Source organism: Panthera tigris, chromosome B1 (genome assembly GCF_018350195.1).
Source record: "Panthera tigris isolate Pti1 chromosome B1, P.tigris_Pti1_mat1.1, whole genome shotgun sequence".
NCBI lineage: Eukaryota > Metazoa > Chordata > Mammalia > Carnivora > Felidae > Panthera > Panthera tigris.
The window spans coordinates 197,936,371-197,960,405 of record NC_056663.1 but is presented as its reverse complement, the minus strand read 5'-3'; positions in this window follow the sequence as shown (position 1 = coordinate 197,960,405).

The following is a 24,035-nucleotide window of genomic DNA, read 5'->3' as shown; positions in this document are numbered from 1 at the left end:
AATTGCTTTTTGTCTCAGTATCGATTCCATTTATTTGACAGGGGCTCTCTTCCTGTGTCTGTTATATATATATATGTATATACTTTTTCCTGTTTATTTTTAAGAGAAAGAGAGAGAGAAAGTGAGGGGGGGGGGGTGCAGAGAGAGAGGGAGACACAGAATCCGAAGCAGCTCCAGGCTCTGAGCCATCAGCACAGAGCCCGATGCAGGGCTCAGACCCACAGACCGTGAGATCATGACCTGAGCTGAAGCCAGATGCTTAACCGACTGAGCCACCCAGGCACCCCTTCCTGTGTCTATTTTAGAGTGATTTCTAGGGAAATGATAGAGCTGTAAATATTATGGTTTTCTTTTTTTTTTTTTCATGGAAATGCCCCCATGCAAAATGCCTGTCATTTGCATTGACATGAAAACACACACAAACACCCCCTCATCTCCTCTTACAAAGTGGGAACCCCGCAGGATGTAAAACTACTTTGAATCATTGTGCAAGCCTCCTAATTCTCTTAGCTCCAGGCCCCAGGTGCTGTCTGCAAGGGGAGGTACTTCAGAGCTTAGGGACCCCCCTCTGCAACATGTCCCCTAAAATCCACCCAAGACCACAGGTCCTCAGCAACCCACCAGCCTGCTAAACAACATAAGCAGGGCTGCACTTTGGTGAGTCTGGAAGTCCACGTTAACAAGTGAACACATTTTCATAGCGTGCTGGAAGCTGGGCGGTGACAGGAGGGAGAGACATATAACCCTGATGGAAAAGATTCAGTGGAGACATTTCAAAAAGACTGGAGGCCAGGGGTAGGGAGTGAGGGGATGGCTTAGAGCCTAATAAGGTGTTATGTGTCAGACGCCCCTGGAGGAGTACACCACAGAGAGAAAGATCCTTAGACATTCTTCTCTTTCTATTCTGTTATATATACAAACAAATATATGAGAGTCCCAGGAAGTCTCTATTTTTAAAAAAAATTTTTTTTCAACGTTTCTTATTTATTTTTGGGACAGAGAGAGACAGAGCATGAGCGGGGGAGGGGCAGAGAGAGAGGGAGACACAGAATCGGAAACAGGCTCCAGGCTCCGAGCCATCAGCCCAGAGCCCGACGCGGGGCTCGAACTCACGGACCGCGAGATCGTGACCTGGCTGAAGTCGGACGCTTAACCGACTGCGCCACCCAGGCGCCCCCCAGGAAGTCTCTATTATAGCACCTGCTTTACCACCGATAGGTCTTTTATTTTAAAAATTGCCCTCAGCTGCTGAATATAGTAACACAGGTGCCATGTGCCCACTGCAAGGGGACAGGCCCATTGGTATAACTTTTCCAGATGGTAAAGCTTATCAAGAATATTGAAAAGATTCGTGCACACCAGTGTTCCCACAGTTAGCCAAAAGGAGAAAATACCCCAAACGTCCATGGAGGCATGAATGGATAAACAAAATGTGGTCTGTACGTACGATGGAATGTTCAGCTTTTAAAAGCAAGGACATTCTTTTTCTAATAACTTTTTAAATATATTTTTAAAAATTTTGTAACGTTTATTCACTTTTTGAGAGACAGAGACAGAGTGCGAGAAGGGGAGGGGCAGAGAGCGGAGGAGACACAGAATCTGGGTGGGTGATGGGTATTGAGGAGGGCACCTTCTGGGATGAGCACTGGGTGTTGTATGGAAACCAATTTGACGATAAATTTCATATATTGAAAAAAAAAATGAAAGCAGGCTCCAGGCTCCCCACTGTCGGCACAGAGCCCGATGTGGGGCTCGAAACCACGAGCGAGCTGTGAGATCATGACCTGAGCCAAAGTCAGACGCTTAACCGACTGAGCCACCCAGGTGCCCCGATAACTTTTTAATAGTTCAACTCAAAACATAAGAATATTGATCAGCCACTAACCTAATGCTGACCGCTGGTCTCCCACACATAACTGTCAGAGAATTTTTCCCCCAGGAAAGGCACTAGATTGGCCCTCATCATTCCTCCTTGTTACCAAGACATTGCCTTCAGTTTCTGTTTTGTGTTGCTTTGCTTTGCTTTTCCAGTTTTATTGAAGTATAACTGACAAATAAAATATATATATTTAAAGGGTACGATATAACAATATACATCGCAAAATATTTCCTATAATCAAGTTAATTAGCCTATCCATCACCTCACATATTTAGTGTGTGTGTGTGTGTGTGTGTGTGTGTGTGGTGAGAACACTTAAGGTCTACTCTCTTAGCAAAGTTCAATTACATGGTACAGTATTCTCAGAGTTTATCTCTGGGGTCGCCTGGGTGGCTTAGTCAATTAAACACTCCACTCTTGATTTCGGCTCAGATTATGGTCCCGGGGTCACAGATGGAGCCCCTTGTCGGCCTCTACACTGAGTGTGGAGCCTGGTTAAGACGCTCTCTTTCCCTCTCCCACTGCCCCTCCCCCACTCATGCACTCTCTTAAAAAAAAAAAAAAGAATTTATTTCTCTCATAACTGGAAGTTTGTACCCTTTGACCAACATCTCCCGATTTCCCCAGCCCCTGGCAACCACCATTCTACTGTTTTTATGCGTTTGACTTTTTTCTCCTTTTAGATTCCACATACAAATCGTGCCACATGGGATTTGTCTTTCTCTGACTTATTTCACTTAGCAGAATCCCTCTAGGTTCATCCATGTTATCATAAATGACAGACTTCCTTCATTTTTATGGCTGAAAACTATTCCATTTTATATATATATACCACATCTTCCTTATCCATTCATCTGTCTCAGACCCTGAGGTTGTTTCCATACCTTGGCTACTGAATAACGCTGCAATAAACATGGGAATGCAGGTATCTGATACTCACTAATTTCACTTCCTTCGGATACATACCTAAAGGTGGGATTTCTGGATTGTATGATCGGTCTACTTTTAATTTTGTGAGGAACCGCCATACTGTTTTCCATAACAGCTGCCCCAATTTACAGTCCCACCAACAGTGTACAAGGGTTCCATTTTCTCCAGAAAAAAGGGAGGAAATTCTAACACGTGCTACAACATGAAAGAACCTTGAAGCTATCACGCCAAGGGAATTACGCCAGTACGAAAGGATAAACCCTGTATGATTCCACTTCCACGAGGTCTCCACAGAGAGGAGAACGGTGGGTGCCAGCAGTGGGGGAGTGGGGGGTCAGTATTTGACGGGCACAAAGTTTGGGTTTGGGGAGACGAACACGTTCTGGATCATGGTGATGATGGCACAACAATGCGAGTGTACTTAATGCCACTGAAGTGTATACTGAGAAACAATTAAAGTGGTGAACTCTAACATATACCGATCTGTGACATCTTGTATAGCTATTTAGAGCAATCAGTCCTTAGGAAATATGTCAAAATACAGGAAAAAAATTATGCACGGCTATATGCATCGGCCAACTTTTTATTGGAAACAACTTAAATGTACAAAAATTGAGCACTAGTTAAGAAATGATGGAACGTCCACACTAGGGATTATGCCTCCATTAAGAATGAGATTTACAGGGGCGCCTGGGTGGCTCAGTCGGTTACATGTCCCACTCTTGATTTGGGTTAAGGTCATGGTCTCACAGTGGTGAGATCAAGCCCCACTCTGGGGCTCTGCACTGGGTGTGGAGCCTGCTTAAAGTTCTCTCTTCCCCTCTCCCGGTGACCCTCCCTCCACTCTCTCTCTCTCTCTCTCAAAAACAATGGAATAATATGTAATATCATTTATTATACAAACAGGACACAAATTGTATATGCAAACTGCTGCTAAGCTCATAAAGAAAAAAAATAGACTATTATGAAGCAATAGGCCAGGGCACCCTCCCAGCTCAGTCAGCACAGCCCTCTGCTCTTAATCTTGGGGTTGTGAGTTCCAGTCCCACCTTGGGTGTAGAGATTGCTTAAATAAACACATTAAAAAAATAATAATAAAGAAGGAAATAAGCCAAAATATTAACTTCAGCCCTCTGAGTAGTGGAATGACGCAAAGGAACTTTTTGGCATTTTATACGTTTATGTTCTCTCCAAGCTTCCTGCAGTATGAATGTGTTCCTCTGATGACAGTGGGTGGAATGAGGTAATGACGGGAGCAAGCAGTATGGGGAGGCTGCTGTGTCCTGGGGCAAGCCATTTCCAGATTTATCCGGTGGGAAGGGAACTTGGTCTAAATTGGCATCAGGATTTTGTGCGCAGAGAAATACATTACGGGCCACGGGAAAGGAGGCTCCCAAACGTCCACCCAGTGAGTGGAAGATGAGGTGGGCGAGGCCAGGAAGGAGACACGGGCGTGGTCTGGAAGGGGAGGTGGGCGTGGCCAGGAATGAGTTGCGGGCGTGGTCTGGAGGAGGAGGTGGGCACGGCCAGGAATGAGGCGTGGGCGTGGCCTGGACGGGGAGGTGGGCGTGGCCAGGAGAGACACACGGGGGTGGTCTGGAGGGGTGTGGGCGTGGCCAGGAAGAAGATGTGGGCGTGACCAGGAAGGAGCCATGGGCGTGGTCTGGAAGGGGTGGGTACGGTCTGGAAGGGGACGTGGGCGTGGCCTGGAAGGGGAGGCGGGCGTGGCCAGGAAGGAGACATGGGCGTGATCTGGACGGTGAGCGTGGTGGTCAATGCTGGGCCAAAGATGCGCCTTAATGAGCCCTTCTAGGCAATATTCAAAGCAGAAGCACTCCCACAGATACCTTTGTCCTATGGTGGACAGGCCAGGCTGGATACTTACGGAAAGTCAGGAAAGCTGCTGAAGGTAGAGTCGATTAAGAAGGGCTTTTCAGAACTCCGTAAGTTATTGAAATAACCAGTGGGGCTTTTTATGCTGTAGATTCGGGGTTAGGATGAAGAGCAGGTTTTCCAGGGACTGTTGAAAGTGAGAGGGCCTGACGTGACCATTCTGGCCGTGAAAGCTGCTCAGGAGGTATTATGAACGTTACCTATTAAATCAACAAATATTTATTGAGCGCCTAACGTATGTTGACGCTGCTCTAGGCTCCGCAGACACATTCGTGAACAAAACAAACACCCTGCCCCCGGGGAGCTTACATCCCAGTAGGAACAAATGACAGTAAACGTAAGAAATATGTCCAAAGAGAGCTGCACACTGACTGCGGGCCGGGTACCACCCCCGTGATGGAGATGAGGAAACTCGGATGTCTGTCTTCTCCGCTCCGCTTCGCCTCCCCACCTGTCCTCGCTAGAGTCCAACAGCAGCATTCAAATGATAAAGAAAGGGCCTAATGCTTGGAATATTGCCCATGGCCTACTCGAGCACCAGCACACGGCGGGCACATGGCACGCTTTTTACTGAATACATCAATGCACCGAATGCAAACCACTGATGCAAATGAATGCATCAATCAATCAGTCACTCGTTGATAACAACATTCACTTGGAGGGTGAAAGGATGAGGATTCTAGAAAGAAAACTGTACCCGGGAGAGGGGCTTGTCGGTATGAGGACCTACTGTGCCCACGTAAGACCCCACCCCAGCCCTGCACATTCAGAGTCACAGAGACAGGTTACCTGCCCTGCCCCTGGGCTCCCTCTGCGCGTAGAGAACCAGGGCTCGTGTCCAGGTCTGTCCGCTCCTACCATCCCCCTTCTCGGGTGTCCCCGTGGCAGTCCTGAGCGGCCCCAGCGAACTGAACCCTGGAGAATTTTCCCAGGGATCCAGGCATGTCTGTGGCGATGGTGGCTAATGGCGATGCCTCAGACTGGCTTTTTGGGCATCCTTATCTAACAAGACAGAAGTCCCTTCTGATTGGGTTTGTTTATGGCTTTCTACCTGGGCCTACAAATTGCTCTCAATAAATTCGGGGCCTGATGCGGTCCTAGGGCCGACTGGGTTTAAATCCCATCTTGGACGGAAGCTGATTAAGAGCGGCCTCAGGTCCTCTGGAGGGGGCTGGAAGGTAACTGGCGGCACAGCAGACCCTCCCCTCACCCCTACCCCGAAGGCACCCCACCTCCTCCCTGCCCAGTTGACAGCACGAATTTAAGCCCTGAGACCTGTTCTGCTTACAACAACCCTAAGGGCTGGTGAGCCGGTGCTTAGAGGAGTCATATATTAGGCCTGGAATTCTCAGGATAAACGTCTTCAGGATTTATTCCTGTAGCTGCTCTCATGAGGGCTGGTTTCAGAGTAATCACAAGGCCCAGAGGAAATGATCCTGCACATTTTTTTTTTCTGGAGACGAGGCACCGGGAGGAATCTACGCGCACCCTCGCCAAAGCTCACCAGAAAGAAAAGCGCCCTCCCGAAAGGATGGAAACTTCTGATCCGGGGGGTGAACCCACGTTGAGGAGGCCGATGGGTGGGGTGTTCTGGTCAAGCTCCCTGGCTAAAGCTGTTACTCTGCCAGCTTCCATTTCAGGACCTTGCTCTGGCCATGACAGATGCAGTCAGTGCAAAGGGCCTGGGGTTTGGAAGTCAGCTGGGGGACCCTGAGCAGCTTCCTCACCTCTCTGAGCCGCAAAGCCTTCACGTGTAAAATGGCAGCTCAATAAATGGGAAGTCAGCCCGCTCATGTTTGTGAGCTTGTACCGGTCTGCTCAGACGGCCTCATCATAATACCAGACTGGAGGTTTAAATAACAGACACGTCTTCTCTCATAGTCTGGAGGCCAGAAGTCTGGATCCAGCTGTGGGCAGGTTGGATTCTCCCAAGGCCTCCCTCCCTGGCACGTAGATGCCGTCTTCTCCCCCTGTGTCCTCACATGGTCGTCCTTCTGTGTTTCTGCGTCCTGATCTTCTACAAGGACACCAGTCACGTTGGATCAAAGCTCACAGTAATGACCTCATTTAACCTGAAATACCTCTTTCGATACCCTGTCTTCAAATACAGGCACATTTTGAGGAGTTAGGGGTTCGGACTCCAGCGTACGGGTTTCGGGGGACACCCTTCAGCCCCTAGCAGGTGTTCACTGAATTGTCTCATCCACTTTCTCGAGGGCCTTAGGCCATTTGCCCCGAGCAGCTACACCACCAGATGCTCTGAAAGATGCGTTTCCAGGAAAAGGAAAGAGGACCCGTGTTCGTTGAGCACCTACTATGTGTCGGACACTGTGTCACATGCTTCATGTACATGTCTTTGAGGGGAACCCAGTATGTGAAGGAAGGGCTTTCTCCCCCGTGTCCCACTGGGAGTGGACAACGGAAAGTCAACCACGGGATAGGCGCTTGGTTTTGATGAACTCCCAGGCCCCTAACGCTCTGGGAAAATGGGTTTTCTTTCAAATTACTCATTCATCCAAGAAATATACATTGAGTTCCTACTCTGGCCAGGCATTGTTGTAGGCCAATGGCATGCCAAAATCTCTGCGGCGGGGATTATATTCTAATGGAAGGAGACAGACGTAGTAAGTGAATCATATGCTAGGAGGAGCAGGTGCTAAGGGGAGAATTGTGTGAGTAAAGGAGATTGGCAGTGACTTCCAGGGCAGCTGAGGGAATTATACCCTAGATATGGGGCAGCTGAGGATGACAGCTGAGCAGGACTTGGGGTGGGAAGGGAGTTAGCCAAGCAGAAATTCAAAGGAAGAGAGTTTCTGGCACAGGAAATGGCCAGTGCAAAGGCCCTGAGGCCAGGGCCTGCCTGATGTGATCTGGGCAACGGCAGAGAGGCCTGTGTGGCTGGACAGACAGCAACGTGGAGTCACAGGGGGAGGGTGTGGAGAGGCAATGAGGTCCTCGTCAGGCCTTTTGCCTTTCCCCTCAGAGAAATGGAAAAGCATCGGAGGGTGAGAATTAATGAGAGGAAGAGTCAGAGTTGGCGAAATTCAGAAAAACGGGGTGAAAGATCATGTCAAGAGCTCCCCCACAAGACTGTCTGCTGGCAGATCTCTGAGCAGCGACTGCTTTCAGTGTTAGGTCTCTATCCCATTCGCGGGGAAGCCAGAGGCCAGATTAAACACCGGAATATCAGCATTTAAGATCTTTCCCAATTTAAGCTAGCATCAACGGGTGAGAATGGTGGTATCGGTGTGGATTAACACAGAGTCCTGATAAATAGTTTACAGAAAAAAAAAAAAAGTCATGCCACAGCAGATGGGAACCACGGTGGTGGTTAAATGCTGGGTTCTGGGGGCGCCCGGGTGGCTCAGTCGGTTGAGCGACCGACTCCAGCTCAGGTCATGATCTCGCGGCCTGTGGGTTCGAGCCCCGCGTCGGGTTCTGTGCTGACAGCTCGGAGCCTGGAGCCTGCTTCGGATTCTGTCTCCCTCTCTCTCTGCCCCTCCCCCATCATGCTCTGTCTCACTCTGTCAAAAATAAAATAAACATTTTTTTAAAAAGTATTAAATGCTGGGTTCTGGAGGCTGACTGCCAGAATCCCTCCCCGTGTAACTTCATGCCATGTGGCTTTGCAGATACGATCTCCTTGTTTATAAAGATGGATTTACACACGTATGTACAGCTCTAGGCATTGAACGAAAGGTCGGGAAGGATGCTCAGCAAACCAGGAAGATGTTCATCCAGGGTGGAGGGTAACAGGACTGTGCTGCCCTCGGGCCTCCTCTCCGTGAACTCCAGAGCCTTGAGACTAACAAGTTCTCTCGACTCCCAGCCTGAGGCCCCAACCCCCATCCCTGCCCTCCTCCCAGCCCTCCCCCCCAACCCTGCACGCCCAGCTGTTCCTGTGCAAACAGATAAGGAGACTGCGTTCTCCAGATGTTTCCAGGGAGCAGTGGGTGGTAAACTGGGTGATTTACAGCAACAGACTTTTTCAGATGGCCTAATGAAGGCGTTTGCCCCAAAGGCTGTGCAATAACGAAGGTGAGCAGATCCCGGGCAGTCAGGTGCAGCAGCCCAGCGGTGCAGGAGGTTCGGGAGGTGGTCTCGGTCAAGGCCTCCACACACAGCAGGTAAAGACCCAGCAGGACTGAAGGCTGCCCTCCCGCCCAGCTGCCAGTCGTGCCCACCCCAGGAACCGGGAACCGGCAAACAGCACCCTCGGCCCACAGGAATCGGACTCCTAGGAAAAAGTGGAAAATGGACAGGAGAGTCAGCTCGCGGGAACTAGCCGATTTTGTGCATCTTGGACCTCAGCTCCCAGACAAACACGCTCCCGGTGACTCACTTCAGACAGGAGCCCCGGATCCCGGTGTGTGTGTGGCTCAGGCAGGGTTTCCACAAGCATCTGCGTTAGTGGCCATTATGGGCTGAGTTGTGTCCCCGCCCAGGCCCCAAATTCACCTACTGAAGTCTTAACTCTCAGTAAGTACCTCAAGTTTTAAAGAGCTATCTAGGGTCAAATAAGATCTTTGCGGGGGTGGGGGTCCTAATCCAACAGAAGCAGCATCTTGGTTGTTTTTTTCTTTTTTAACCATTTATTTGTTTATTTATTTATTTTGAGAGACAGAGGGGAGGGGCACAGAGGGGGGGAGAGAGAGAGAGAGAGAGTGAGAGAGAGAGAGAGAGAGAGAGAGAGAATCCCAAGAAGGCTCTGAGGGAACGCAGAGACCCACACGGGTCTGGAACCCACGAACCCACGGACCCGTGAGATCATGACCTGAGCCGAAATCAAGAGTTGGTGGCTTAATCGACTGAACCACCCAGGCGCCCCAGGACCGGCATTTAGTTATGGCAGCCCTAGCCAACTCATATTTTAAGTTTTGGAGATTGCCAAGTAGAGAAATCCAGATTTCCATTTTCTCTTTAAAAATTGGAAGCTATGGGGCACCTGGGTGGGTCAGTCAGCTAAGCATCCGACTCTTGATCTCAGCTCCAGTCTTGATCTCAGGGTCGTGAGTTCATGCCCAGTGTGGAGCCTACATTAAAAAAAAATAATAATAGGGGAGCCTGGGTGGTTCAGTCAGTTGAGCCTCCGACTTTGGCTCAGGTCATGATCTCACACTTTGTGGGTTCAAGCCCCACGTCAGGCTCTGGGCTGACAGCTTGGAGCCCGGAGCCTGCTTTGGATTCTGTGTCTCCCTCTTCTCTCTGTCCCTCCCCCCGCTCATGCTCTGTCTCTGTCTCTGTCTCTTTCTCTCTCAAAAATAAATAAACACTAAAATTTTTTTAATTCACATTAAAAAATTAATAATAAAATAATAAAAATTGGAAGTTGTGGACAAAAATCCGAAGTTGTGGCCTCCCCGGGCCGACATTCCCTGCTGGTTGAAACTGGCACTCGCTGTCCACTGTGGACAGGCCACTGTCCCCACCAGCCTCACTCGCTGACCCTTATTTTCTGGCCCCGGTCTGTACCTGCGTCTGCAACCCTAAATACGAGACAGCGAATCCTGGCCGCAACCCTCGGGACAGAGTCTCCATTAAACACAGGGGCCCCAGGCCGTTCAGCGAGTGAGACATGAGACTTAGTGGCACTGTTTCCTGCCCATCCAAGAGAGTTAGCACTGATAATCATAATTTCTCTTACGGCTGCTATTTAACACCTGCTATGTGCCCACCCGCGTTAAGTACTTTGTACAGATTGTCTTATTTAATCCTGAGAACAACCCAGTGAAGGCTTAGTGTTATCCCTGTTTTTACAGATGAGGAGACTGAGTCCCAGACCTAATCAGTGACCTGCCCAGAGTCACGCAGCTATAAAGAACAGTTAACCGAGGCCACTTTCTCACCATGTTCTTATTTGTAAAGAGATGGGCCTTGGATCTAAGGAAGCGGCCTGAAATGGAGGCGGGAGGCAGAAAGCCCCTATTTCAGGGAGGCCTCGACTCTAAGTTGATGTAGATGTCCGCGAGGCACCCGCCATGCACAAAGTGGACACGACGATGGCCTGGGGTGGCCCCTTGCACGTCGATTGGGAGGATCAAAGAGCACCGGGTATTTCCAACGGGATACGTTTACTAAGGAAGGAGACCCCATTCTGCAGCCCCGATGCAAGCAAAACAAACAATAGGAAAAACCAAGATTAAAAAAAATCACCCCCCCCCGTGTCTCCGCCCCTCCCCTGCTCGTGCTCTGTCTCTCAATGATAAATAAATGTTAAAAAAAATTAAATATTTTAAAAACTCAGGGGAAGGTCAGGCCCTTTACCCTGGGGCTTCCCGCTCCACCAACCGGGCTGCGCCTCCCTCGGGATCTCCGCCACCAGGCTCTTCAAGGGCACGAGCACAGAAGCCGGGGATGGGGCCAGAGGCCCGGGGTCTGCGCGTGGCGCAGGGTGCCTCCGTCTGAGCCTTTGCTTCTCGGCTGCAGAAGGGAGCTGGTGGCGCGGGCCCCCCACTGCTCTGACAAGACCCCCTCTGATCCTGCTGTCTCCAAGGCCCCCTTGGGCCAAGACGCTGTGGCTTCTCTCCGGGTTCGAAGAGCCGAAACGGAGAGTTGTGGGAAGGACTAGAAGCCAAGGGTCCCCACGGGCCACCAGGCGCCGCCCCCGCTTCCGGGTGGGGGTGGGGGGCAGGGTGCCCGCGAGGCGTCGCGAGGGTCTTCTACCCGTTTCTCAGAGGGAGGGTCCCCCTGTGGTTTGTCAGGACCACCTGTCGCAGGCCCACCCTCAGCCCGGCATTAGGTCTGCACGACCAGCACCCCGAAGCCCCCGGATCCCGCCCCTGCTCGCCCCCGCCCCCCCCCTCCCCCACAGTGACAAGTGTAAAGATGAGGCTGCTAATATTTGCTGTGTGCTTGCGAGGCTGAGCCCCCTGTTAGGAATCGGTACACTGAGGCACAGCAAGTCTGAGTGACGTGTCCAAGGTCACCCCACGGGGACAGCCAGGATTTGAAGCCAGACATTCTGGCTCTCGTGCTGTCTTCTTCCTCCTCTGCCTGGGGACCCTTTCAGTTCACGTTCCAGCTACAGCTCCTCTCGGAGGCCTCTCCCGGACACCTCCAGCCACGGCATGCCTGTTCTCTAGCCCCCACGCTTCGAGTGTCTACAACACCCCGGGGCACTTTACACACCAGGTCGCTACCCACCACCCAGAGTCTCCATTATTATCCCCATTTAACGGTGGGGACCTGAGACTTCGGGACATTCAAGTGACTTGATCAAGGCTGCAGGGCTAATCAATGCTAGAGGCAGGATTGGAACTCAGGCCCACCTGACTCCAAAGCCCTCGGTCTGCTACCGTTGTGTGTCGCGTGCCTCCCCAGTGCTGCAGCCCTCACTTGTCATACTGTGGCACAGCTCGCCTTTACGGGACTGCCTTTGGGGCGGAGCTCATATCTGACCCGTCCTCGGTGCCAGGAGCCAGCCCTGGATCTGGAAAGACCCAGCCTGCAGATCTGGGCACCAGATGCCCATGGCGAGGGTGCTAAGTGAGAAGGAGCTCAGCGATGCTCACATAGCCAGCTTCATTCAATTCATTCATTCATTCCACTGGCAAAGGTTCATTGAGTGCCCACAACGGGTCAAGCACTGCTCTGGACACTGGGAAAAGAGTGGAGAACAAAACAGAAACATCCCTGCTCCTCAAGGAGCTTGCACTCATCTGGGCAGAGTCAGGTAACCAAAAAAGAGAGAGCTTTGTCAGCTGGCGGGGGGGGCGGGGGGCGGTGAGTTCTGTGACACGAAATAAGGCAGCGAGGTGATGGATGCAGGCGGGGGCTCGCTGTTTCATATCGGGGCCAGAGAAGGCCTTCTGATCAGGGCGTGTTTGAGCAGAGACTTGAAGGGAGTGCCACATGGGGGGATGGGGAATTCTGGCCAGAGAGCAGCAGTGAAACGACATCTGAAGCCAGAGCAGATGCCGGCCGCTGTCGCTGTCGGGTTGGAGAGAGCGGGGACAGTTCCCGGCGATGTGCATCAGCATGGGGTTCGGAAGAAGGTCACTGAGCCTGGAACACACTGAGCTGAGAGGAAGTGGGTCCCTTCTTCACCCAGAGATGTTAGGGGCCTTTTAGGGGCTGGTGCACCTTCCAGGCTCAGGAGTGGGGCAGCACACACGGTGCTCCCAAGCGTATCTGACCCCCCAGCTTTGTGGGGAGGAATAACATACCCCGGAGAAACGCTGGAAAAGCGATCGTCTGCAGGAGCTGTTTTCCGAGCTAGAAAGGAGGATGTGGCCTCGAACTGGAGAGCTGTGGTCCTGGGGAAACCGACCCCCTCCACAGGTAGGTGCACCTTTCGGCTTCCTGAACAGCTGCCCTTGAAGGAGCTTGGAGGCCCAACAGCGCCTGTGACCGTGGGCAAGTGCCTCGACTTCCCCAAGCCTCACCGTGACAGCACTTCCTGCACAGGCGCTTTGTGACTCCAGGGACTCAGTGGGAACGTGTCGAGGAAACTGTAAGTGCGGAGCAAGTCCGAGGCAGTCCTGCCTCTCGACAGGGGCTTGAGATAGTAACTTTCTCAAAATACATTTGCATGTGACCAGGGAATCTGGAAGGGCAAAAGCTTAGTCAAAAGAGTGACCGTAAGGATAAAAAATTGACCGAAGGCAGTAATAATGGTGAATAACAAGAACATTGAAAAACAACAAAAGTGGGGCACCCGGCTGGTTCAGTCCGTAAAGCATGCGACTCTTGGTCTCAGGGGTGTGAGGAAGGAAGGAAGGGAGGAAGGAAGGAAGGGAGGGAGGGAGGAAGGGAGGAAGGGAGGGAGGGAGGAGGAAGGAGGAAAGGTAGGAAGGAAGGGAGGGAGGGAGGAGGAAAGGAAGGAAGGAAGGAAGGGAGGAAAGAAGGAAGGAAGGAAGGAAGGAAGGAAGGGAGGAAGGGAGGGAGGAAAGAGAGAAAGAAATTTTTAAGTGACTCTCCAGGGGCACCTGGGTGGCTCAGTCGGTTGAGCGTCCGACTTTGGCTCAGGTCATGATCTCACAGTCCGTGAGTTCGAGCCCCATGTCGGGCTCTGTACTGACAGCTCAGAGCTTGGATCCTGCTTCAGATTCTGTCTCTCTCTCTCTCTGACCCTCCTCTGCTCAAGCTCTGTCTCTCTCTGTGTCTCAAAAATAATTAAACATTAAAAAAAAAAATTTAAGTGACTCTTCAATAGTCTGCCTGGCCTGTTTACAAATATGTCCCTTATCAGTGACCCTGCAGGGTAACATTAGCATCTTTATTTTACAGATGGGGAAACCAAGCCTCAAAGAGATTAAGTAACCGTCCAAGGACACACAGCAGGCAAGAACACCACTGGGAAGATATTCACTCATTCAAGAAATATCTGCTTCCTGCTTTCCCTGTCCTGTTCTCTGATGTCCCCCCCCCCCCAGTGGTGGCCCCACCACTGCCGGGAAGTGGCATGTATGTGTCATGATACCGAGATGGAGAAAGTGCTGACGGGCCAGACTTAGGCCCAGAGGAAAGAAAGGAGAGCTGCTTGGAGGAGGCGAGGCAGACGCTGAGCTTTGAAAAGGAGTAATTCATGAGAGGGAGAAGGGCATCCCAGAGCAAAGGAATGGCTTGACACCCAGGAGAGAGACAGCAGCCTGGGGACTTCAGGTCACATCTGTCTTCTGTCCTAAAGCACACCCATTGCTAGTACCTGGACAGGGAGGGGTCCCCGGCACAAATGGGCTCACTTCTCCTACCTTTGAAAATGGACTAGAGCTCTCACTCCAGTTCTGCCACGCAGGAGCAATGTGACCTCCACACACACACACACACACACACACACACACACACACCTCATTCTGTGACTCAGTTTCCCCAGAGAACGCATTGGTTTTGGATGACGGTTTTCAAAGTGCGGCCCCCAGTCCAGCAGCGTCACCCGGGCGCTTATCAGAAACACAGATTCTCAGGCCTCACCCTAGGTCTGCTGTGGAATCAGGAACTCTTGTGTTTTGACAAACCCTGCGGGGGGGGGGGGGGCACGGATTCTGATGCCTGCGGGGGGGGGGGGTATGGGAACCACTTGATGCATGCTACCCCCCCCGCCCCCCCCCCCCAAGGAGGAGCGGGACCCTCGGGGGACAGCAGCACTAGCCAAGCCAGGGAGCCTGTTAGAAAGGCAGAGTCCCAGCACCCCACCCCCACCCGACCGCCCTGGGCTCCCAGCATCAGAATTGCATCTCAGGAGAGTCCCGGGGGGTTCGCGCGCATATTAACATTTGAAAAGTGCAGTCCCAGAGCTAGGGGACACCTCGTGGCAGCTGTAAAACCCCATCAGGCCCTCTTGGGAAAATCTCCCAACCTTTTATTTCTCTTTCTGCTAAAACTTCCAGGCAGGAGGGAAGCCCGTCAGGCTCAATTAGGGCCTCGGGTCCCTTTGATCCTTTCCAATCTCCTGATAAGAACAGGGGGGCGGGGGAGGGGCAGGAGCGCTGGGGCAACCCCCCCCCCCCCCACCAAGGGGAAGGCGCTTTCCTCCAGGAGGCAGGAAGCCCAGCAAAGTCTTCTGCCAGCCCCCCCTCCCCAACCCCCGCCCGGAATGTCCCCTGACGGAGCCTCTGGAATTGGGAAGAAATTCCGTGCAAATTCCACGGCTGGTCCCAAGCCAGCGCGAAAACGCCAGAACAGCGCCGTGTGGCGCGGCCCCCGGCTCGAAATCGAGTTCAAAACAATTACCAGCCGACATGTGTTTCCTATGAACAGTGCAAGTGTTAAAACGGATTTAATTTTCTTTTGTAAATAAAGAGGCCCCTCCAGACCGGCCAGTTTATCTCCCTGGGACAGATGAAAGTGTTTCATCAGCCAGTAGCCTCTGCCCGCTGCAGAGGTGGGGGGCAGCTATCTGGACCCCATGTGTTTTCTGTCTTGTAATCCAAAATCATCCTTCCCATGTGGGACTGTTCGGGCGCCGTGGGGCCTTTTCTCCAAGCCTTCCTTCTAGCTATCTACAAATGCCAGCCCCATTCTTCTTCTGGTCTTTTCTTTTTTGCCTTAAACATATTAGTGATTCATAAACAGTAAAATTAGTCTGCTAGAGGCTAGTGGAGGTATTCATCCCGATGGCGCCTGCTTTCCTGGGTTAGTAGTTAAAATAAATCATCGCTGTCACAATGGAATTCAGGCCTAAAAATCACCTGTAGGAATCCCCACCCCCTCCCGCTCCACCTCCCCCAGGCCCCCCAGAGCATCCAGGATCAAAGCTGCCTTCTCCACTCCAGCTGAGGGGGGTAAAGGAGCCGGGAGGAGGGAGGGGTGGAGAAGGGGAAGACGAGGCACAGGAGGAAAAGCCCCAGAAGTTACACCAAACCAGGAAATGAATGTCTCCGCTCTATTGTTGAAGCTGGAAGGCACAGAAGTGTGAGGCCAATTGATGATATTAGTGTTTCTAAAGCGAAATATGATTAACCACTTCATTATGTAAAGTTATGTTTCCACTTAACCTCCTCGCGCTGGCATCCAGAACTCTCGTTTGGGGTTAGGGTTGTTTTTTTTTTGTTTTTGTTTTTTTTTTAACTGCAAATGTAATAAATTCCAACATGCCCAAACTTCCTGACTTCCACTGTCCACCGCTGGTGTCTCCTGAAACCTCAGCAGTGGGAGATAAGTCGTCCAGGCAAGTAAGCTTTTCATCTTCGGAGCACTTAAGTTAATTACATGGAGGCTGGTGGGGGCCCCCCCGAGCCGGTTCTGCGCGCAGCCCTCCCGAAGGCAGACATCATAGGATCCAGATGCAAACCCTTGGCAGCTTAAGCCCAACAAATTTCCTTTGTCAAGAAATGCAAACAGCCAAACATCGCAGCCTAGGCTACTTCAGTGAGCGGGCCCCCTCCCGGGGCGCTGGGCCTGCGGGACAGAGGCCAGAAGCGTCGACAGAAACCGTTACAAGAGCGCGAGTAGTCGGGCCCTAGCCGGTTCCCAGGCGTAGGATGAGTTTGCTTTATTTTATTTGGGATCAAAGTGGCTTGGGCATCCTCTAGTCCGACCCCGGGTATTTTGATGACTTGGGGATCCATCCCAGGAGTGGAAATGCCAGGAGGAGGCGTGGGGGCTTCCTCCCCCACCCGGCTGACTTCCCAAGTCAGTTTCTGTACCCTTCTCCTCTTTCTGGAGCCTTCCAGATCTGTCCTGCCTTAAACAGGCCCCTTAAGTAGACACCTCCCACCCTCCTCCCTGTTCCCTGTCCCCTCTGGGCACCGCACACCCCACCCTTATCATTTAGCATCTTGGTTGTGGGGCCAACCTTCTTCCCTGGCTTCAAGGTCTGTGTTCCACCGGAGAGACATTTGTGATCCTATGTCCCCTTCTCTGCAGGGTGGCTTGGACGGGGTGGGTAAATCTGTCTGGTTCGGGGGGGGGGTAGTCCAATGGGCAGTGCGAGTAAGCCACGTTCACAAACACCGCTTTTATGAGCTACAAAACTGGTCTTCTGACTTCAGTGGATCCAGAGCCCAAGGGCAGAGCAGAGGGGTGGGTTTGATCAGCTTCCTGCTGTGGGTTGCATCAGATTTCCCAAAAAGGCGCGTTCAAATCCTAACCCCCAGTACCTGTGAATGTGACCTCACTTATCATCACTCAGAAATAAGGCATTTGCAGATGTAATCAAGGGAAAATGAAAGCATACTGCATTACTGTGGGCTCTAAGCCCAATGGCTGGTGTCCTCAGAAGAGAGAAATTTGGGCACACGGGGAGAAGACCGTGTAAAGACAGAGGCAGAGAGGGGACTGGGGAGGCTACAAGCCAGGAACACCAAAGATTGCTAACAACAACCAAAAGCTGGAAGAGACAGGACAGATTCCCCCGCTGGCGTCTTCAGAGGGAGCGTGGCCCTGACCACACCTTGACTTTGGACGTCCAGCCTCCGGAATAAGGAATAAATGTCTGTTGTTTTAAGCCACGTAGTTTATGGTACTTGGTTACAGTGGCCCCAGGAAGCCAAGACACCTCTTAAAACCTGGCACTAATCACCTGTTTTCCCACCCGGACTCAGAGCACGGTGAGTTGGAGGGCGAGCCGTGTCTTCCTCTGCTTTGCCTGCTCTCTCCCCGGCACACAGTAGGGCTTTGCCTGCTCTCTCCCTGGCACACAGTAGTGCCTTTCTGTACGAGCAGTGAAGCCTGTAAACACTCAGCTTGTCATATGGGCTACATCCCTGCCTGGCCACCCTGCTGGCCTCCCATGTCCCCTCACTGGCCACCCAGGCTCCCTTCTCCGTGCCCTGCCACCCTGCACCCCTGACAGCTCCTGAAACGGGGTCAGATTTTAGTCTTCCAGAGCTGCTTTCCTTCCCTGCAGCCCACTCCTCTTCAGGCCCGGCGGCTCCCACCAGCTTTCGAGACTCAACCCAAAGTTCCCTTCCCCAAGGCTCTGAGAGGTTCCCCGATGCCCTGCAGCCCGGCTTGAGGTGTGGGGGGGACCCCTCTCTGTGTCCCCACAGCCCCTCCCATGGCACCTGTCACACTTCTGTCACTGCTCATCTGCATTGCCCGTCACTCCCATTACCTGAAGGCAGGTGTCGGGAGTTGAATGAACAAATGACTGATAAGTAAACCCGGCCCAGCAGCCTCGGCCCAATCTACACGCGAAACCCAGCTTTCCCTCAAAGACCACAGCCCCCCACCTAGGAACAGAAACAGGAAGGAAACCCCCAGCATGGCCTGCTGTCCTCTAAAAGGGCAAAGATAAAGACCAAAAACCCATTAGGTTGGCCCATGTAAGCCAGACTCGGAACCTATCGCTTTTAAGCCCCTGCCTTCAGTGTGTGCACATAAGAAATCATATTTTGTCTGTTTGGAGAACATTTCCTCTCTTTATGGGCTTTCAAAGCCGCCTTATCAGCCTGTATTTTTGATGCCTTGCTTTCTTCTGAGGGGACCTCGTTGGCGGCAGGAAAACAGATACGATTAATTAATTCCTTGAAGGGACCCACGCGCTGGAGAATGTCATAACATTGACACTGGGAGGAAACTTCCTGACGCAGCTTGGTGCTGCATTTACAGAAGGAGATCACCGAGCCCCGGAACAAAGAGTTTTCTAAAATTTCCACAGCCACTCACTTAGCATTTCCCTGATGAGCACAAGCCATCGGAAGGGGAGTCAGAGCGAGCTGTGTTTTCTTGGCACGGAAGTCTTACTCTCACACCGGACTCTTGTCGAGCCTCCAAGAGGCTGCTCTCTGCTGTTCCCTCTGCCTGAAACCCCGCTCCCGACCTGCCTTGGCGGGGACAGTGCTTCTGCAGGTCTCAGCTGCCTCTGATCCCATCCTAGCTCAGCTAACCCTGCGGGCTCGTGTGTAAGGGTCCCTTAGGTGAAGTAGGTGTGTCTGCCCTGGCCACCCTGTACCCCAGCACACAGCACCGCGCCTGGCACAGAGGGGGCTGTCAATATCCAGAAAGATGGACAGCTTGAGCTCCCCACAGCCCCCGTTTTAGTGAAGGGCGCAAACCAAGGGCGCAAACCAGCCATTCAGATTTGGCAGCTCTAACAGAGGCCCGGAATAATAGAAGCTTAGCAAGACTGAGACTCATTTCTCTCTTCTCAGGGATCCAAGCTCCCTCTTCTTGCTCCCCCTGACCGGGAAACTCCCACCTCATGGCCCAAGATGGTGCCCCCGGCTCCTCACGTCCACTCTCCAGCCAGTGAGAAGAAAGGGGCAGAGGAAGGTATCACCGCACACTTCAGGGCGTGCCCTGGCAGCTGCACACAATGCTTGCACCCCATTGGCCAAGACTTGACCGTACGGCCATTCCTGTCTACGAGGGAGTCTGAGAAAGGAGTCACCGGGTGGTCACGTGCCCAGCTAAGACCTCAGTTACTATAGAAGAAGGTCAGAGTGGATACAAGGGGACAGTGGGCCAGTTGTGCCTCCCCTAGAACCATCCTGGGCAGCCTTCCTGTCTGGCCTCACAGACACTGCCCATCACCGCATCCTTGACTTTGGCTTTTACCTCCCGGAAGTATTTTTGCTCTGCCTCACCTGCCCCCGACTGTGGCCTCAGACCCGGCCCCCTGTACTCCTCGAATGGAATGCTGCAGCGGCCCCTCCCCTCTCCGGCCCCACCACCCCCACAGGGCCACACCTGTCCCCAGTCTAGCCTCCAGATCTGAGTAACTGTCTAGTAAAACCCTGTGGTAGGCGGTCTGGAAGGATCTATCACAAGTGAAAATTCCCGGAGCACCTGAGTGGCTCAGTCAGCTGAACGACCGACTTCGTCTCAGGTCAGGATCTCGCGGTTTGTGAGTCCGAGCCCCGCATCGGGCTCTGTGCTGACAGCTCGGAGCCCGGAGCCTGCTTCGGATTCTGTGTCTCCTTCTCTCTCTGCCCCTCCCCCACTTGTGCTCTCTATCAAAAATAAATAAATGTAAAACAAATTAATAAAAAAAAAAGTGAAAATTCCTATGGTCTTTCACCCAGCAATTCTCTGTCTGGGAATCGATCCTACCCTTGTCTGCCTCTGCTCTAGCTGCTATGACAAAATGCCATAAACAGGCTTATAAGCAGTACATGTTTACTGCGCACAGTTCTGGAGGCTGAAGTCCAGGATCAAGGTGCTAGTAGGGTCGGGTGAGGGCCCTCTTCTGGGCTGCAGACGGATGACTTCTTGCTGTGCCCTCCCATGGTGGAAGGGAGGGAGCTCTGAGCCCCTCTTTTATAAATTGAGATTTACTGATCTCAGTCATGGGGGCTGTATCCTCATAAACTAAGAATCACCTCCCAAAGGCCCCACCTGCTAATACCATCACCTTGTGGATTAGGATTTCAACATACGAGTTGAATTGCGGAGGCAGGGGTTGGGGGAGACACATTCAGACCAGAGCAACCGTGTTGCTGGTGAATGTATCCCACAGTGCAAATGGAATGATAGAAATAACCCAACAGCCACCAATCTGGGATTGTGAATTAATCGTGGCACACCAGTACATGGAAACCCCACACTGCGACTTAAAGAGACAGAGACAGAGAGAGACAGAGAGAGAGGGAGAAGCATCTTGTGTTCTGATACGGAAAGATCTTCAAGATATGCTGTTAGAAAATAGGGGCGCCTGGGTGGCTCAGTCAAGCGTCCGACTTCAGCTCAGGTCATGATCTCACGGTTCTTGGGTTCGAGCCCCGCATCGGGCTCTGGGCTGACAGCCTGGCACCTGCTTCGGATTCTCTGTCTCCCTCTCTCTCTGCCCCTCCCCTGCTTGCCCTCTGTGTCTCTCTCTCTCAAAAATAAGTAAACATTAAAAAAATATTGTTTAAAAAGTTATGCTATTAGAAAGTAGATTCGTGGTTGCCAGAGAGTCGGGGGCAAGAGGCAATGGGAGTAACCGCCAACTGATAGGGGGCTCCTTTGGGGGGTGATGAAAGTCTTCTGGGATTAGACAGCAGTCATGGTTACACAGGTAAGTGGATACAGTCGACTCTTAACACAGGGTAACTGCACGGGTTTTTCAGTAAATACGGTACAGCACTATAAATGTGTTTTCTCTTCCTGATGATTTTCTTTTTTCATTTTCCCAGTAACACCTTTTCTGTAGCTTACTTTGTGGCAAGGATACGATATATAATACATATAACCTGCAAACCACGTGTTAGTAAATGTGTTTATGTTACCAGTAAGGCTTCCGGCCCACGGTAGACTACCAACAGTTAAGTTTCGGGGGAGTTCAAAGTCATTAGCAAACTTTCAACTGCATGATGGGTCGGTGCCCCTCATCCCCGAGTTGTCTGAGGGTCAGCCTTATACTCAAAACCCACTGGGGGCGGCTGGGTGGCTCAGTTGGTTAAACGTCCCGACTCTTGATTTGGGCTCAGGTCATGATTTCATAGTTTGTGTGTTCAAGCCCCGCCTCGGGCTCTGTGCTGACGGTGCGGAGCCTGCTTGGGACTGTCTCTTCCCTCCGCCCTCAGAATACGTAAATATTTAAATAAATAAATAACGAAATAAATACTCCCTAGATTGTACACTTTAAAAGGGTGAGTTTTTCAGTCTCCGATGAAAAAGGCCAGGTACGGATCGGGCCAGAATATTTTGCATGACGAAGGAAAACAGGAATCTTTACTGACAGTTGTCTGTATGCCTTTCAACCCTGCAAGGCTGCCCAAAACCTAACCCAGGAGATGGATGGGGAAGGGGTGATGACGCTTTGGACTTGGACCTTGGAGTTGACATGGGAACGCGTCGAGACTTTGGGGGACTTTGGGATGGAATGAATGCATTTTGCACAAGTGAGGGGCCGGGTGTCATGCTGTGATCCGAATGTCTGTGTCCCCCCAGAACTCATATATTGAGACCTAACCCCAAGGGGGTGATATTAAGGGGGGGGGCTTTGGGAGGTGATTAGCTCATGAAGTTGGACCCCCCTGATTGAGATGACTGCCTTCTAGAGATTAGTGGGATGCTGTTATGGGAGCCCCAATAGACTAGGACAGGTAGTGACCGCAAGAAGGTACAAGGCGGGGGAGGGGGGCGGTTCTGGGGTGCGGGGTTCACAGGTGTGTTCAAGAAGCAATAACAGCACACTGCATACTTACGTGAACCTTGCAGTCGTATCTCAATAAAAAGTTTAAAAAAAAAATAAAGCCTATGTGTATAACCAACATGCTTGCAAGTACAAAAAACATAAAGTGGACAAGGAGACGGGAAGACAAAGAAAGGAAGCCGGATGCATGGGGTGACGAGGTCCTGGCTGCGGTGTTTTCCTTTCACTATCCTTTTATACCACGAGGATCCCCTTACCTTGTTCGGTATTTAAGAAGGGGCCAGGCCAGAAGGAGGAGGAGGGGCAGTGAGGGATGAGCCACCTCTCCGGCCCGTGGAGTGATGGGCAAAGGGCAAGGATGTCTACTGGGCACGTGTGCTCGCCTGATCACATCCTGTCCACAGCACGATAGAAGTTGGTTAGCCCCATTTTACAGAGAAGGACAGCGAGGCTCAGAGAGAGAAAATAATTTTCCCAAGTTTCAGCAAATGAGTGCAGCTACCAGAATTCAAACCCAGGTCTGTCTGGCCCCCAGGCCAGATTAAAATTAATTTTATTTTACTTTTTATTGGAGAGAGAAAGAAAGAGAGAGAGAGAGCATGAGCGGGGAAGAGGGGCAGGGTGGGAGGAGAGAGAGAAAATCCCAAGCACTGATCCCAAGCCCTGAGCACGGAGCCCAACACGGGGCTCGATCCCCAAACCCTGGGATCGTGACCTGAGCTGAAATCAAGAGTCGGACGCTCAACCACCTGAGCCGCCCAGGTGCCCCTGGGGGGCGCTCCTCTATCCAAAGCTAGCCCACTTCATCCCCCGCAGCCCGTCTCATGTTCCCTTATTCTGCACAAGGCACCCAGGAAAGGGGATGGGATTCTGGGGGGTCACACCACCCACTCAGAGGACCCAGAGCCAGGCTCCTGCTCCTGACTCAACAGCAAACGTTTCTCCTTCAGCAAATATTTTGTGAGCATCTGTTCTAGGTGCTGCTGTAGGTACTGGGGGTGCAGGGTTAAGTCACGCAGACAGACCCCTGCCCTTGGGAGGCTGCCGTTCTAGTGCTGAGAGATGAACAGTGGACAAGTGAGCAACCAGAACAGGGAGCAAACGAAACAGAACGAGTGCTCTGATGGAAAATGGAACAAGCTTGGGAGGGATGGGGCCCGGCTGTGTCTGTCAGGCGGCCAGGGAAGGCTCCCCTATGGCTGTGACTTCTAGCAAGGGCCACCATGACAGTAAGCAATGTGGGTCTCTGGCATGATCATTCTAGACAGATGGAAGAACACGTGCAAAGGCCCTGAGGTGAGAATGGCTTTGATGTGTTTGACGAAGAGCAAAGAAGACAAGGTGGCCAGAGCAGACTGGCAGGAGCTGAGAAAGACGGAGCCAGGGTCTAAATTTGTCACCCTGAGGCCATGGGCGGGATCTTGGATTTTATTACGTAAGACACAGGCCACTGGGTTCAGAGTACAGGAATGACAAGGGTTGAAAGTTGCCTGAAGGGGAGTGTGCTAGTTTCTGGAGGCCAGAAGTCCAAACTCCAGGTGTTGGCCGCGTTCATTCCTTCTGAAGGCTTCTAGGAAGGATCTGTCCCAAGCCTCTCTCCAGCTTCTGGTGGTTTCCCACAGTCCGTTGCATAACCTTGCCTTGCGGACGCATCACTGCAATCTCGACCTCCGCCTTCACATTGACTTTCCCTCTGTGTGTCTTTCCCTTCTTTTCTATGGATGCCCTTCATTGGCTTTGGAGTATACCTGGATAATCCAGGAAGATCTCATCTCAAGAGCCTTAATTTTTCTTTTTAATTTTAAGTAGGCTCCACGCCAAATATGGGGCTTGAACTCAAGACCTCAGGATCGGGAGTCGCATGCTCTATGG